The 14,404-nt window shown below is 44.4% G+C and overlaps 1 protein-coding gene across 4 annotated transcripts in view; it reads left to right on the top strand.

Moving 5' to 3' along the window:
* The first annotated feature begins 7,908 nt into the window (after positions 1-7,908).
* Positions 7,909-14,404, top strand: part of RNF24 (ring finger protein 24) — an 82,082-nt gene continuing 75,586 nt past the window's right edge. For all 4 annotated transcript variants that reach the window (XM_055301290.1, XM_055301309.1, XM_055301300.1 and 1 more), the window contains exon 1: positions 7,909-8,050. The gene's annotated coding sequence lies outside the window, so the exon portion shown is untranslated. The remainder of the gene's footprint in view (positions 8,051-14,404) is intronic.

Raw genomic sequence — 14,404 nt, 5'->3', positions numbered from 1 at the left:
AAAATGAAATACATACACACACCTGTCTGTAGAACTGGAGAAAACTGAGTAAGATTGGTATATTGCATCAATGTCAATTTCCTGGCTCTACTACTGTGCTATAGTTATACAAGATGTTACCTTTGGAGGAAACTGAATGAGGGATACAAGGATCTTTCTGTATTATTACTTACAATTTCATATGAATCTATAATTATCTAAAAATAAGAAATTAATTTAGCTGCACCTGGGTGGCTCAGTGGTTGGGCGTCTCCTTTGGTTCAGGTCATGATCCCAGGGTCCTGAGATCAAGTCCCACATCAGGTTCCAAAATCTGGGGGAGAACTGAAAACAAGATTAGTAGTAATTTCTGGCTAGTGTATAAAACTAAATGCATTATGTTAAATGAAAGAAGCTGGACTCAAAAGACTTTATACTGTATGATTCCATGTCTATTATACAGGAAAGGTAAGACTATAAGTACAGAGAATAGATGGTTTCCAGGAGCTAAGGGGAGGGGAGATGGATTGACTACAAAGCAGTAGCATGAGAGCATTTTTTTAGGGTGATGGAACTGTTTTGTAACATGACTGTGGAGGTGGTTACATAACTATGTAATTTTCAAGACTCATAGAATTATATATCATGAAGAATAAATTTCACAGAGGCACAGATAGCCTTAATTAAAGACACGTGGAATTCTTGTGCATTCAAGACACATGCCCATTCCTGACATTGACAGAGGATGATCTAGAAGTCCAGGAAGGGAAAGAGACTCTCCCTTTCCTGTGAAGTAGCACAGCTACTTCAAGACAAACCCAGGACTAAATACCAAGTTTCAACAGTATTGGCAAGAGCTCTTTCCAATCATAAGTAGGGTCTCTGTCATATAGCCAAACGACCACACCTTGAAGAAAAATTCGTTATAAAGTGGTACAATGTCAGTGGTCATCTTGGGAATGACAATACTTAACATATCTGTGTCTTGAGTCCTGTGCAGCAGTCCTCCAACGTTCACACTATCTCATCCTCACAGGGATTCCCAGACTTCCCCACCATGTTGGAACTCCTTCTTCCTGTATTCTGTCATTCTATTTGGTTTACTCCCTCATTTTGGTAGGGTACGTCTTTTAGTTACTTCCAAGTAAAGAAAGCATGAGACTGCATATCTGAAAGTCTTTATTCTACTTAGTTCTTGGTTGACGGGTTGGGCGGGTATAGAATTCTAGATTGTAAACAAATTTCCTTTAGAATTAGAAAGATATTACTCTAGTATTCTACCTTTCAGTGTTTCTGGAGCAGTTCCAGTGAAGAGAAGTCTGAAGTCACTCTGATTCTTGAGACTTGGCATATGACTTTTCTTTATTCAAGCTTGTGAGTTTGTCCCCAGGGTTCTGAAATTTCACAAGTATGTGTATTGGTTGGGCCAATTTTATGCAATGGTCTAGGCACACAATGAGCCCTTTCAATCCGGAAATTTGTTTTTTTCAGTTTGGGAAAATTTTCCTCGAATTATCTCCTTAGTGATTTCCTCCCCTCTCTGGAATGCCTGGTATTCAGATGTTAAACCTGGACTATTCCTCTTGCATTCCTCTTTTATTTCCTATTTTTCATTGTTTTCAGTCTTTTTGATCTATTTCTGGGAAATACTGAGTTTTTCATTTCCGCTATCATGATTGTTTTAAAAGCTGATTTTTGTTTCCTGTCTTCTAAAACAGTCTCTTATGCTGTTTCATGTATCATCTCTTACCCTCTTATCCTTGAGAACAAGTCCTGGTTTCTTCCCGGTGACTTTTTTTAATGCTTATTTTTGTTTTTAATTTGCTTGCTTATTTGTTTGTATTATTTGTTCCTTCTCTTGCTGTTAGCCATTTTCCTCAGATATCTGGTAACCTTTAGCAGATGTTACGGTGTCCTACCCAATACCCCAGCTGCTGGGAGTGTTGGTTACTAATGGATCAGAGCTGCCCCCTTCTCTAGAGAATTGACCTCAGCCAGGAGCTGCCTTGCCTGGGAGATTGGCCTCCTCCCTGGCAGCCCACAATCAATGATTGATTAGGGTGTGGCACAAAACAGCCCTCTTATTTCAAGGTGAAATCAATCTTGTGGTGCAATTCATACTCCAGGACTCTCTGTGGGATCAGACTGAGGCCAAGACCACACCCTTGGCTCAGCCACTTCTGGAGGAGGTGAGACATGAGCCATGGGGAAGGCTTCTTCTGAGAGCCCACCTCTCAATACATCACGTGCTCCTGAATCTTCATTTCCATTCTGTTTCTAGGGAACCTAGCACATGATCTTTGGCTGTCTGCTCTTGATTAAGACTAAAGACCTTTCAAAAGCTTATTAAAAGTGTGGTAGTCAGGGGATCCCTGGGTGGCGCAGCGGTTTAGCACCTGCCTTTGGCCCAGGGCATGATCCTGGAGACCCAGGATCGAATCCCACGTCGGGCTCCCGGTGCATGGAGCCTGCTTCTCCCCCTGCCTATGTCTCTGCCCCTCTCTCTCTCTGTGACTATCATAAATAAATTAAAAAAAAAAAAGTGTGGTAGTCAGACTTGTCAAGTCAGAGGTTCACCATAGGGTTGTCGTTTATTGGAAATTCTAATGTCAGTATCCTTAGTTCTTTCCTTTGGGGCTGATCAGAATGGCAGACACAAGGGGTGGAGTGTGGCTGCAAGGGATTTGGTAAGTGAGCCAAAAAGAAAGCTGAGAATCTATATGCGGTGAGTAAATACGCACTTCATGCCCGTTCTTCACATGAAACCTTTGTTTGAAGCCATCCTGGTGCATGCAATCCAGAGACCTGTTCTACCCTCCCTGGAAACTACACCTCTAGCCATCTGCCCATTGGGAGTTGGGGCTCTGCAGCACGGAGGGAGGTAGAAGGGAACCAGGACTTTAAATGCTTTTCAGTCACCTTTCATCCGGTTCTTCTGATTGCAGCTTGCTCCATTCCAGAGCTATTGAGGACTGCCAATTCCTTTTTTTGTTTGTTTGTTTTTTTGAGTTTTTGTTTTGTTTTGTTTTGCTTTTAGGATTTTGCTGTGAAAAACGGGCTGTTCTTAGCTTTTCCTGGTTTTTTGCTTTCTTGAGTCTGCTAAGTCAATCACCACTCATCCATCTGTTTTCCAGCTTACAAAATTCTTTTTGCCATGGTTCCCCCTTCTATTCTCTGTCCTTCTCTTAAAAAAAAAAAATCCCTCTAGAATAGTTTTAGGGTGTTTCAGGGAGGAGCAGAAGTAGATGTGTAGGGTCATTTCACCATCTTAACCAAGGGGGGGTGGGGAAAGAAGCCTCTGGTGGTATTAGAAACATATTGCCTCCCAGCATTGCTCTTCTGGTGTCCTTCTTTGGATGACAGACAGGCAGGTGAGAACTCTCTGTAAGGGAGCCACAGGCCGGTGATGGAAGTTGTGCCTCATGGTGGAGGACAAACTCCACCACAGAGTTCAAGGTTCTTGCCCCAGTCATGGTCTTTGCCTGTCTCCGAGCCTTCAGTGGGCATGAGGGACTGAGTCCCAATTATGATCATATGGGTTAGAAGGGTGGCAAGACAAGATAAACCAGGGAAGCCTGCTTATAGGAGGTGCTACAGCAGCAGGAGAAGCAAAAGATACTGAGTCTCATCTTCCTAAGGAGATAGTTCATTCCTTCTAGCTATTCTTCTATGACTCTGTGATGCCAGAAGTCATTCCAAAAAACCTGCCTGCTTTCTTGCTCCCTCTCTTTCTTTCCTGTCCCTTGATTTGGGATGAGGTGATGATGGTGGAGAGCTGTATGGGTAGACTGGATAGGTTCAGATGGGGGAAGAACAACTATAGTTCCTTTTTCCTAGAACACTTTGTGGGCAAAGTGATCACCCTACTTCACTTCCTCTTACAAGCTCAGACCTCAGAACAAAGAGAAAAAAGTAGTGATACAATTGGGTAAGAGAACTCAAGAAGGGCAGGAATATGGTGATGGTGGGATTCTGACGGTGGTGGTAGTGGCAGAGGCAGAAGTTGAGCTAGGTAGCTTGCCTTGCTGCACAGCCATAATCAGAAAGTTCCATCTGGTCATCTAGAAGCAACAGGAAGATGAAAGTCAGTAGATAAATATTCCACTCTCCTCATCATTTGAGAGGACTGTGCCACATGGTTTCTCTGAGTTGCCAGCAGGATGGAAACACTGTTGCCCATGCCAATAACAGGCTCATCAGCCCACGTTGGTATTGGCTTTTCTCCTTTCCATATCCTGCTTTCCCATTTCTTCACTCTTGTTTCCTGCGATTACTTTCTAAGTGAATTACCTGCATCCCAGCCCTTGTCTTGGACCTCTTTTGGGGAGAATCCACACTAAGACAGGTGTACTCTAATCCAAGAGTTAGTCTGAGCAGGCTGCACCACCCCCTGGAAAATTGCGCCTTCACTTCCTCCATCTGAAGCTAGTCTCAGGTAACTCTTGCCTGGGATCCTGAACACATTTATATTTTCAGGGCTCTGAGTTCTGTTTGAGTGATTGGGCCTGTGGGGGCCAGAAAGGCAGCATGGATTGCTGGTGGCTGAGGACAGAATCTATGACTTCTGTTTCTGAGGGTGGATGCAGTCTTACCCAAAACTACCTTGCCCATAAAAGTCTCCACTTCCTCCCACACTTGCACTGTTTCATAGTTGTGTACACACATCCTGCATCAAGAAGCAATTCAGGCCTCTATGGGCAGGGTCACATCCCATCTAGGGGTCCACATGTGCTATTGGGAGGGTTCTTGGAGGAGGAGGCCCAGTAGGAGACTGTAATTCTCAAATGAAGAGGTTCAGGGAACACAGGAGCATGCCTCAGGCTCTCACAGAAAGGGTGAGACTCATCTGCTGACCCAGTGCAAAGGGTCAAAGCATTGATTGGTCAGCCCTTGAAAGGGTCATTCAGAGGTCTAGATAGCTAAGCAGCCAGATCATTGGCCAATATGAGGAATGTTTTTCTGGGATAGTGCCCATCACTCAACAGATGAATAGTCCTCACCAAGAGGAGAGGGTGGGCAGAGGGGTTGAGCTAAGGACAGACAACCTTTGATTTCTAGCTTCTCTTTGACAGACTTTTGCTTTTTTTTTTTTAAGATTTATTTACTTATTCATGATAGAGAGAGAGAGAGAGAGAGAGAGAGAGAGAGGCAGAGACACAGGCAGAGGGAGAAGCGGGCTCTATGCCAGGAACCCAAAGTAGGACTCGATCCCGGGACCTCAGGATCATGCCCTGGGCTGAAGGCAGGCACCAAACCGCTGAGCCACCCAGGGATCCCTGACTTTTGCTTTTATTCATCATATAGTCATTTGGCAAACTTGTGTTGATCCAAGATGACTAGAAGCAGCCCTTGCTGCTTAACAGTTACCATCCAGAAAATTACTGTTCCAAAATTGGTCACTAACACTGGATTTAAAATTCAATGTTATTTATTTTCCAGAAGGTTAGAGGAGTCTTGAAACACTTTTGACCATGTAGGTAAGGGCAGTTTTCTGAGTCATGGGGTTGAAGTGAGGAAATGCTTTAAATGAAGTATAATGTAGGAAAAGGATGAGAGGGCTCAGGGGAGAGGAAAGAGAGAGCTATCCTCCGAAGTCCTAAACAGTGAAGCCTTTCCCATTCCTCCACCACAAGGAACAAGGGCCCATGTCAGCTGAGAAAGCCACTACTACTTCAAGTTCTGGATGTCTGCTGTTTGAGGGTACCCCCTGATTGCCCAGATCTTTCTTAATGTGCCCACAATCCACCCCCACATGCGTTTTGCCTAGGTGGGTATAATGACAGGGATGTAGAGCCTTCTGTATTACTAGGCAGATAGGATCATGGATCATCTTGTGAATCTCCAGCTGGAGACACCAGACCACCAAAAAAATCTGACTTCTCTCCCAAGAGGAACAAAGAACAATCCACTACTCGCTCTCTCTCTTTCTCTCCTGAGTTTCATAAGGACAAAGCACCTGAAGCTAAAAACCACTCCACCCTCCAGCCTACAGCCGGCTTGGACTAGAGAATTTCTAGCTAAGCTTTTTAAACAAACAAAACAGGTTTCCTAACACAAGGCAGGTAAGGAAGCCACAAGAAAGGAGGGAGAAAGAAAAGAGAGTTCAGCTTTTCTTACCCCTGTGGAATCTCCCTGGCCCACCAGGGAACATCACCTCCCCCAGCAACCATTGCTCCCTAATTGTTTGCCAATCACCTGCTAGATCTCGAGGAGACATTGTTCCCACCGTTGGAAGGCTCACATTTTGCTGAGGGAGGAAAATACTAGCAAATGACTATGAATCCTAAGTGTGCGTGGGTCTGAGAGGGACTTGGGTACAGGACTCAGGAGGATTCCAAAAGAAAGTCTGTCAACAAGGTGGGGAAAGGAAGGAAGACTTCATTTTAAAAAATGACTCTTGAGTGTTCCTCGAGAAGTTTTGCTTCCCTAGCAAAGAGAAAGAACATCATGAACACAGGCACCAAGGGTGAAACACTATGGTATTGTTCTGGAAATGTCTGGAAAATAAGGGTCAAAGTACTAAGTGGGGCACTTTAGAAAAAGATGGTAACATGGGCAGATCTGCACATCCTGAGAATTGATTTGCATGAGTATCAATGGGCCAGGAGAGAGACCAGGAGGCCTAGTTTAGACAGAGTGACAGGTATCAGCAAATCAGAGCTGGGAAGGCCCTTCTGACAACAGCTCCCATTGAGACCTAGAAGGGAAAGGAGAGAAAGAAAGGGCCCCTGAGGTTCTTGGCTTGAAAGGCTGGGGGTAGGTGTTGACAGCCCAGCTTAGAGGAAGAGTGGGTCTCCCACATCCTTCCTTTTGCCACACTCTACAGAACACGCGCCTCCAAACATCTCTCCAACTTTGGGCAACTGTAACAACTGGATAACTTGTTGAGGTGTTCACTGATGTTTCTGTCTTTATTTCCCTTTTGCCTTGGAGGCTTATGGTTTACCAAAGCTCATGGTTTGCCTTGGAGACTTACGGTTTGCCAAAGCAGAAGTAATTTGTCTACAGGCACTTTCCGTGATAACTTCTGTGTCCCAAATTTAAGCCACTGAGTTGCTTATGGTTAACGTGAGGGAAGCCTGGAAGGTAGGAAAAGAAGGAAAACCTCAGAAGGGGACATGGAGACTAAGCTGTCCCTCACACTCAACTGAGGAACTTCAGAAGGGAAGGCTGTAAGGCCTCCTCCTGCAGGCTCCCAGCATCACCAAAGATTTCCATGGCCTACGAGTGGCAGAGCTGAAAGGCTAAGCCCAGGAGGGTGTCTCCACAGAACACACTGCCTACCAAGGATGAGAGGCCTCTACAGGTCCTTGGAGCTGCAAAACCCTAGGCCTTGATTTTAGAGAAATCAAGGTCAATTTCTTGCCTGCCCTGTGGAATGAGAGCTGGAGGCTGACGGTGCCAGGTGAATGCAAATAAACAATGTAATGCACTCTTTCTTGCACAGGCTTCTCTCCACCTTCTGGGTGGATTCCGGGTCTCATCTACCGCTGTGGTGCCAGCATTCAGCGGAGAGGACCTGCTGCTGGAGAGACAGATGGAGGATGGGGGCGGCGTGTACGGTCTTTCCGTCAAACTAATGGGCATCCCTGTACCCTCGGAGATTGGGAGGCTGGGTTCTAGGAGGGAGGTAGCGTCCCAGACTCTCACTTAAAAAAAAAAAATGTTCATATACATGTCAAAATACTAAACAGACGAGGGAGTCATCTCGCCGCTGCAGCTCAGCGGGTGGAATCGTTCCCCCGCCCCCAGGGGGCGGGGCGGAACCAGGCCCGGCCACCGAGCGCCGCGCCTGCGCACTGCAGACTCTGAAGGCAAGGCACCCTCAGCTGGGTGGGCGGGAGCTGCCCGGGCATCCGGGTCCCTCACCCCGCCCCCGCTGCATGAATGAGAGGCGCGGCGCCCGCCCCTCCCCCGCCGGGCCCGCCCCTCGTCGGGGGCCGCCGAGCGCAGTCCGCCGCCGCCACCTCAGCCGCGCTCGGTCCCGACCGACGCTCGCCCTCCGCAGCCTTCCTTCTGCCGCCCGGCGCTGACGGTCCCGCACGCCCGCCGCCACAGCCGGCGCGCCCGAGTAAGTGAGGGTGCGAGGGCGGGGCGCCGGGGGCACTCCCCCCCCCCCGCCTGAGGCTTAGGGGACCGGGCGGCTCCGGGCTTGGGATGCTGAGGAGACGGTGGGCCCGCGCCGGCCTCCCCCATTCACACTCCGGGCGTTTCGGCGGGGACGAGGAGGGGTGGGACCGCGGCCCAGGCCGGGAGGGACGCGGAAGGGGGGAGTCCGCCCGGACCGGAGGCTCAGCCCCTCACAAAGGGCGGCGCGCGGCTGTCACCGGGAGGTCACAGAGGGAAGGCTCGCGGCGCCCCGCGCGCCCGTGCCCGGCGCCGGCCCCCGGGCTGGGGAGGCGGTTTGGATAAGCGGGGAAGCGAGGACGAGGATGGCGAGGACGGCTGCCTCCGCGCTGCGGTTGAGAACGCGCCTTGGGGGGCGCGGCGTGGCAGTGTTTTCCTGGTCCCCACCTGCCCCTCCCCTTTCTTTGTGGCGTTTGTCTCGTGCCCGTTTGTCACTGTGTAGGGCTGTGGGCTGGGGTGAGACCTATCGCCTCAGCTTACTCATTGAAGTCAGGTGGTGGCCCCTATCTGTGGGCGGGGGGCGTGTGTGCGTCCCCAAACCGGGGAATTAAGGACCCTCCTTTGTTTCCGGAGACCTAATTGTGTGTGTGTGTGTCCGTCCGTCCGTCCTCCCCTATGATATGACAGAATCCGAGATCATTAAAAAGGATATGAAGAAAAAGAGATGTTGCTTTATCAGACCGTCACCCAATTCTGTCCCTGATATTCTTTCAAACAATATTTTGTTTCTTACTGTGAAACCAGTGCGTCTTGTTGATTGAAAATGAATGTTTTTATGTGTTCGTTGGAAATTCATATTCTCAATATATCTGCATACCTAGAACACTTTACTTTTTGGGGTTTAGGTAATATATGTGTGTGTGTGTGGGGGGGGAATACTCCAGAACATACAGGACACTGCTTTCTGGGTTTAGTTCATTGGTAATATGTCCATTTACCCATATACACGTCTACTGAAATACTCCGATGTATCTGGGACGCTGTCTTCTCAGCTCCTCAGTAGAAGCAGATTTTGTTTCTCCGTCTCCCTGTGTTAAGAAGGTGGTCCAGCAGGTTCTCTCCACCTCCTTGCTTTTTTCTTCTGAGTGCTTTGGCAAAGGGTTTTATTGCATATTACCCTGGCATGCGTCCTTGCTTTGATCTAAATTTTCCTGTGCTCTGTTGTCTGGTTGTGTGGCCCAGCTCAATGGCTCCTCTTACAGGACTACTGGAAAACAGAACACCTTTTATCCTTGTCCTCATCCCCGAGAGAGAAGGAAGCTCTGCAGGTTCCCACAGACTTTGGTTCCAGGGGTTGGACTGCCTGAGTTTGTTGTCTTGGTAGTTATAAGAGTTACAGTTGATGCAGACCAATTAAAAGGAGGCATTTGTAATAGTACCAGTTATTCTGTGGTATTTCATTTGGACCTTTTTCTCTTTTTAGACCAGATTTAATTTTTTTTAAATTTTTTTTAAAGATTTTATTTATTCATGAGAGACAGAGAGAAGAGAAGCAGAGACACAGGCAGAGGGAGAAGCAGGCTTCATGCAGGGACCCCGATGTGGGACTCGATCCCGGGTCTCCAGGATCAGGCCCCGGGCCAAAGGCGGCACTAAACCGCTGAGCTACTGGGGCTGCCCTAGACCAGATTTTATAAGTTTTAAAATATTGTTGGTTGCATTTTCAGTTTTGTTTTGTTTTTTTACCCTTTTAATTTTACAGTGATAGGAAATTAGCTAAACTTGTTTATAAGAAACCCATTTCCAGGGACGCCTGGATGGCTCAGCAGTTTAGCACCTACCTTCGGCCCAGGGCATGATCCTGAAGGCCCCAGGAAGTCCCACATAGGGCTCCCTGCATGGAGCCTGCTTCTCCCTCTGCCTGTGTCTCTGCCTCTCTCTCTCCCTCTCTGTGTCTCTCATGAGTAAATAAATAAAATCTTAAAAAAAAAAAAAAGGAACCCATTTCCTTTTTTTTTTAATAAATTGATTTTTATTGGTGTTCAGTTTACCAACATACAGAATAACACCCAGTGCTCATCCCGTCAAGTGTCCCCCTCAGTGCCCGTCACCCATTCACCCCCACCCCGTGCCCTCCTCCCCTTCCACCACCCCTAGTTCGTTTCCCAGAGTTAGGAGTCTTTATGTTCTGTCTCCCTTTCTGATGTTTCCCACACATTTCTTCTCCCTTCCCTTATATTCCCTTTCACTATTATTCATATAAGGAACCCATTTCCAAAATAGATTTTTATTCTGATCTTTTATTGAAAATAGTGATGGTAAAATTAAGAGGATCTTATTGGGTGATAGGAATAATTGATCCAGTTTTAAGATTCTCTTTAAGATTATTTTTTAATCACATGTATTTTAATTCCTGGTAATTTTTAGTGCAAAATGAAATCCAAACTAAGCAGTCTTCCACAGCATCTGTTTATGAGTGTTCCTCTATTAAAAACATTTGCTTTTAATTTCAAGGGGAAATTTTCCATTGGCTGGATAGGGATATATTATTCTTGGTACAAGTTTTATGTTAGCATAGTCAAATTCTTTTTTTGTAAAAGTCAAAATTAGTAAAGGTGGGTTTTTCAATTTGGATAACTTTTGGTTTTATGATGTAGAATTTAAATAAAATTTTAATATCAATGAACTCAAAATAAGTTAACTTGAAAACAAGGGCTTCATTAACTAGTGTCACTAATATCGAAGCAACCCCAATACCTTATAACTGCCTGCATGAGATTTTTTTTTTACGAATTCCCTTAAAACAAACCATAAGTGGAAGTCTTAGATAAACAGTAGTATAACCGGAATAATCACTGAAACAGGCTTGCATAGTACTGCAGTATTGTGGAACTTTATTTTGCAAGAGTGACTTAGCTAGTATCAAGAAAGGAACTTAAAAACATCCTGGCCTTTTTAGTCAGCATTCTGTTAATCAAAATCTTTACCAACCCATAGTTTAGCATTTCTGTAGTATCATGTTTGAAGAAAAATTCTAAAGTAATTTCTGTATCATGAAGATAGATTAAATTAACTGCTGTCTTAGTAGTAAGTATATCCTTTATATTAGCAATACTAATATTGTTATGCCAGTGATGGTGATAGAATGTGTGGTAACACTTTGTTACTTCAAACTGCAGTATATTATTCCCCCAACAATGTCTGATAACAAAAAGTAGAGGGTTTTTTTCTGTTGAGCATTTTCAACTGTTTTTTGTGTCAAATGGCAACTTATTCTAAAATCAATAATGTTATAATGTATTAAGCTATATGAAATTGCCATATTTTAAATTGGGGAGTAGTTTATTTATTTATTTATTCAGCGGGGGGGTAGGGCAGAGACACAGGCAGAGGGAGAAGCAGGCTCCATGCAGGGAGCCCCATGTGGGACTCCATCCTGGGTCTCCAGGATCACACATCGGGCTGCAGGCGGCACTAAACCGCTGCTCCACCGGGGCTGCCCTAAATTGGGGAGTAGTAAAAAAAATCAGCAATTTCAGAATGTTGAGCTACTTTCAACTCTCTGCAGAGAGTATATACCTTTATATTTACTTTGTTCTTAATGTATAAGCTTATTTCTTGATTTTCCATCTTTGAACGTCACCTATGGACTTCTATTTTGGAAGTTGAGGACTTGGTTGTCCTACATAACCATCCTTCCATTCCCCACTCATAACGCAGTTCCGAGTCAAATCAGTATTCAGTATTTATATGACTGTGACAATGTACCTGGTACTTGCAGATGACCCATATAGAGTACTAGTATTACATTTTCTTTTTTTTTTTTAAGATTTTATTTATTTACTTATTTATGAGAGACACAGAGAGAGAAAGGCAGAGAACAGGCAGAAGGAGAAGCAGGCTCCATACAAGGATCCTGATTTAGGAATCGATCCCGGTACTCCGGGATCATGCCCTGAGCTGAAAGTAGACGCTCAACTGCTGAGCCACCCCGGCATCCCGCATTTTCTGTCTTGTACAACTTTTGTTTCTCTAAATTAATTACCTCTTTTGTTTTTTATTTGCTTAGTTTTCTTTGCACCAATCACTGATTCATCCTCAAATTCTGACAGAACTGATAATCTTTCAGTATTTTCAGGTAATCTGTTTTCATTTTTCTTCTGCCTATTATCTAGGACTTCCTTTGTCGTCATCTTGGGAATTCTTTTTGCCTTCCTCCTATGTTGGATCCTTTATTTCCTGAATCCTATGTCTTCCTTATTCTGTTTTACAGGGCACATATAAACTGAAATTCTTCCTGAATTCAGAAGTTGCATATCTGGAAATGTCTTCATTTAACCCTCATACTTGAATAGTGGTTAAGTTAAATATTGAATTCTAGATTGAAAAGAAGTGTCCCTCTTTTGACGGCACTGCTCCAGTCCAAGTCTAATCCCCATTCCTATTTTTCTCCTACTCTGGAAGATTTTTAGGATCTTTCTGTTTTAGGATCTCAGTTAACACAGAGAAAGTTTCTTCAAGCAATGAAATGCAGTCACCTCTGGAATGTATAAGAAGACTATCAGATGCATTTTGAAAAATCTACCTTATAATAGTGGCAGAAGCATTCATGAACAAAGAGAAATAATTTTTGGGGGGAGGGAGAAATAATATTTAAGCTTCATGACTAAATATGTCATGACTAAGTATGACAAATATATGATTTATAAGAATTTTTTGTGAGATGGTGGAGACAAATGGGGCTACGTGGGCCACAGCTTGATTGAACATTGTTAGTGACTGTGACATGGATATATTTTTTTTAAGCCATGATTTTTTTTTTTCTATTTACAGCTGTTTTGTCTCTCATCTGGTTTTTCCATGAATGCACATAAGTGGTTGGATATTAGAGAAACTTCAGAGTCATGACCAGAAATCTGAAGTGGACTCACAGCACTATCCAGGAAAGCTATCAGATTCCTAATATTTTTGTCTGTAACTATTTAGTAATTTCTTTCCACTCCTTAAACTCATGAGCAGCCCACACTTTCCCATGCAGATAAGCAGGCTTCATATTTCATTGAGGTTTAGAAGTGATTGGACAAGGTACCAGTCAACTTCTCATCAAATCTAGGAATCCACCTTCCTTACTGCCCATGTTTTATGTTTTCTTCCTATCAGAGGCAGCTTCCCTCCATTCTATATTCCTCCTCATACCTAGTCAAGACTTGACTCCTGAATATGTCTCTCTTTTGCATCATCAGCAGCTCTCCAGGGCACCATCCATGTCAGCATACACACATGTTCTGATATTGCCCATCTTTAAAAATAATTTTAAAGAGCACCTGAGTGGCTCAGCAGGTTGCCTTTGGTTCGGGTAATGGTCCCAGGATCCTGGAGCCCCAAATCAGGCTCCCTGCTTAGTGGGAGCCTGGTTCTCCCTCTCCTGCCTGCCACTCCCCATGCTTGTGCGCACTCTCTCATTCATAAATAAATAAATAAATAAATAAATAAATAAATAAATAAATACGTTTTAAAACAAATCATTTTTAAAATTACAACAAAATTAAAAACAACTTCCCCCTGACCTCCCATCCATCCCCTTTATTTACCTTTATGGTTAAATGTCTTAAAAGAGAAATACACATTTCCTTCCTGTTTCCTCTGCAAAATGTATCACTCTCTGAAATTCTGTTGTTAACTGATTTTTTTGTGCGTCTTACCCCCACTAGAATATTAGCTCCAAGACAGCAAGGACTTCCATCTGTCCTGTTTACCTGTGTCCCTTAGAATAGCAAACAAGCACCATATCTATTCAATATATGGGCAAAAAGGGGCAAAATGGACATTTTTAATCTGGCAGAATAGCTCTTTTTAAAAATGTCTGACAAGAAAATCAGTGTTTAATTTTTTTAATTACCACTTAAAAAGATTTTTTTATTTGAGAGAGGGAAAAAACATGAGCAAGCATGAATGGAGAGGGGGCAGAGGGCAAGAATCTCAAGCAGACTCTTGCTGAGTGTGCAGCCCCTGCCACCCGCATGGAGGTGCTCTATCCCAGAACCCTGAGTTCGTGTCTTGAGCCAAAATCAAGAGTCAGGCACTTAACCGACTGAGCCACCCAGGGGCCTGTAATTGTACTTTTCGCTAAGAGTTGAAAAAATTACAAAGACTATATTAATGATAGAATTTTTCCCTATATTACATTTCATTCTTTCATAAGTATAACAACACAGGCAGTTTTGCACTGGATTCTTGGAGCAAGACTGCTTGGAATTGAATTCCAGCTGTTGTAATTTAACCATGTGACTTTGGAGGGATTTCCTGAAGACTCTGTTTTTTCATCTGCAAGATAGAAATAATAGTACCCACATCCTAT

This window comes from Nyctereutes procyonoides, unplaced genomic scaffold (genome assembly GCF_905146905.1).
Source record: "Nyctereutes procyonoides isolate TBG_1078 unplaced genomic scaffold, NYPRO_anot_genome, whole genome shotgun sequence".
NCBI classification, from domain to species: Eukaryota; Metazoa; Chordata; class Mammalia; order Carnivora; family Canidae; genus Nyctereutes; species Nyctereutes procyonoides.
The sequence above is the reverse complement of the archived record's forward strand: the minus strand, read 5'-3'. Positions and strand labels throughout refer to the sequence as shown.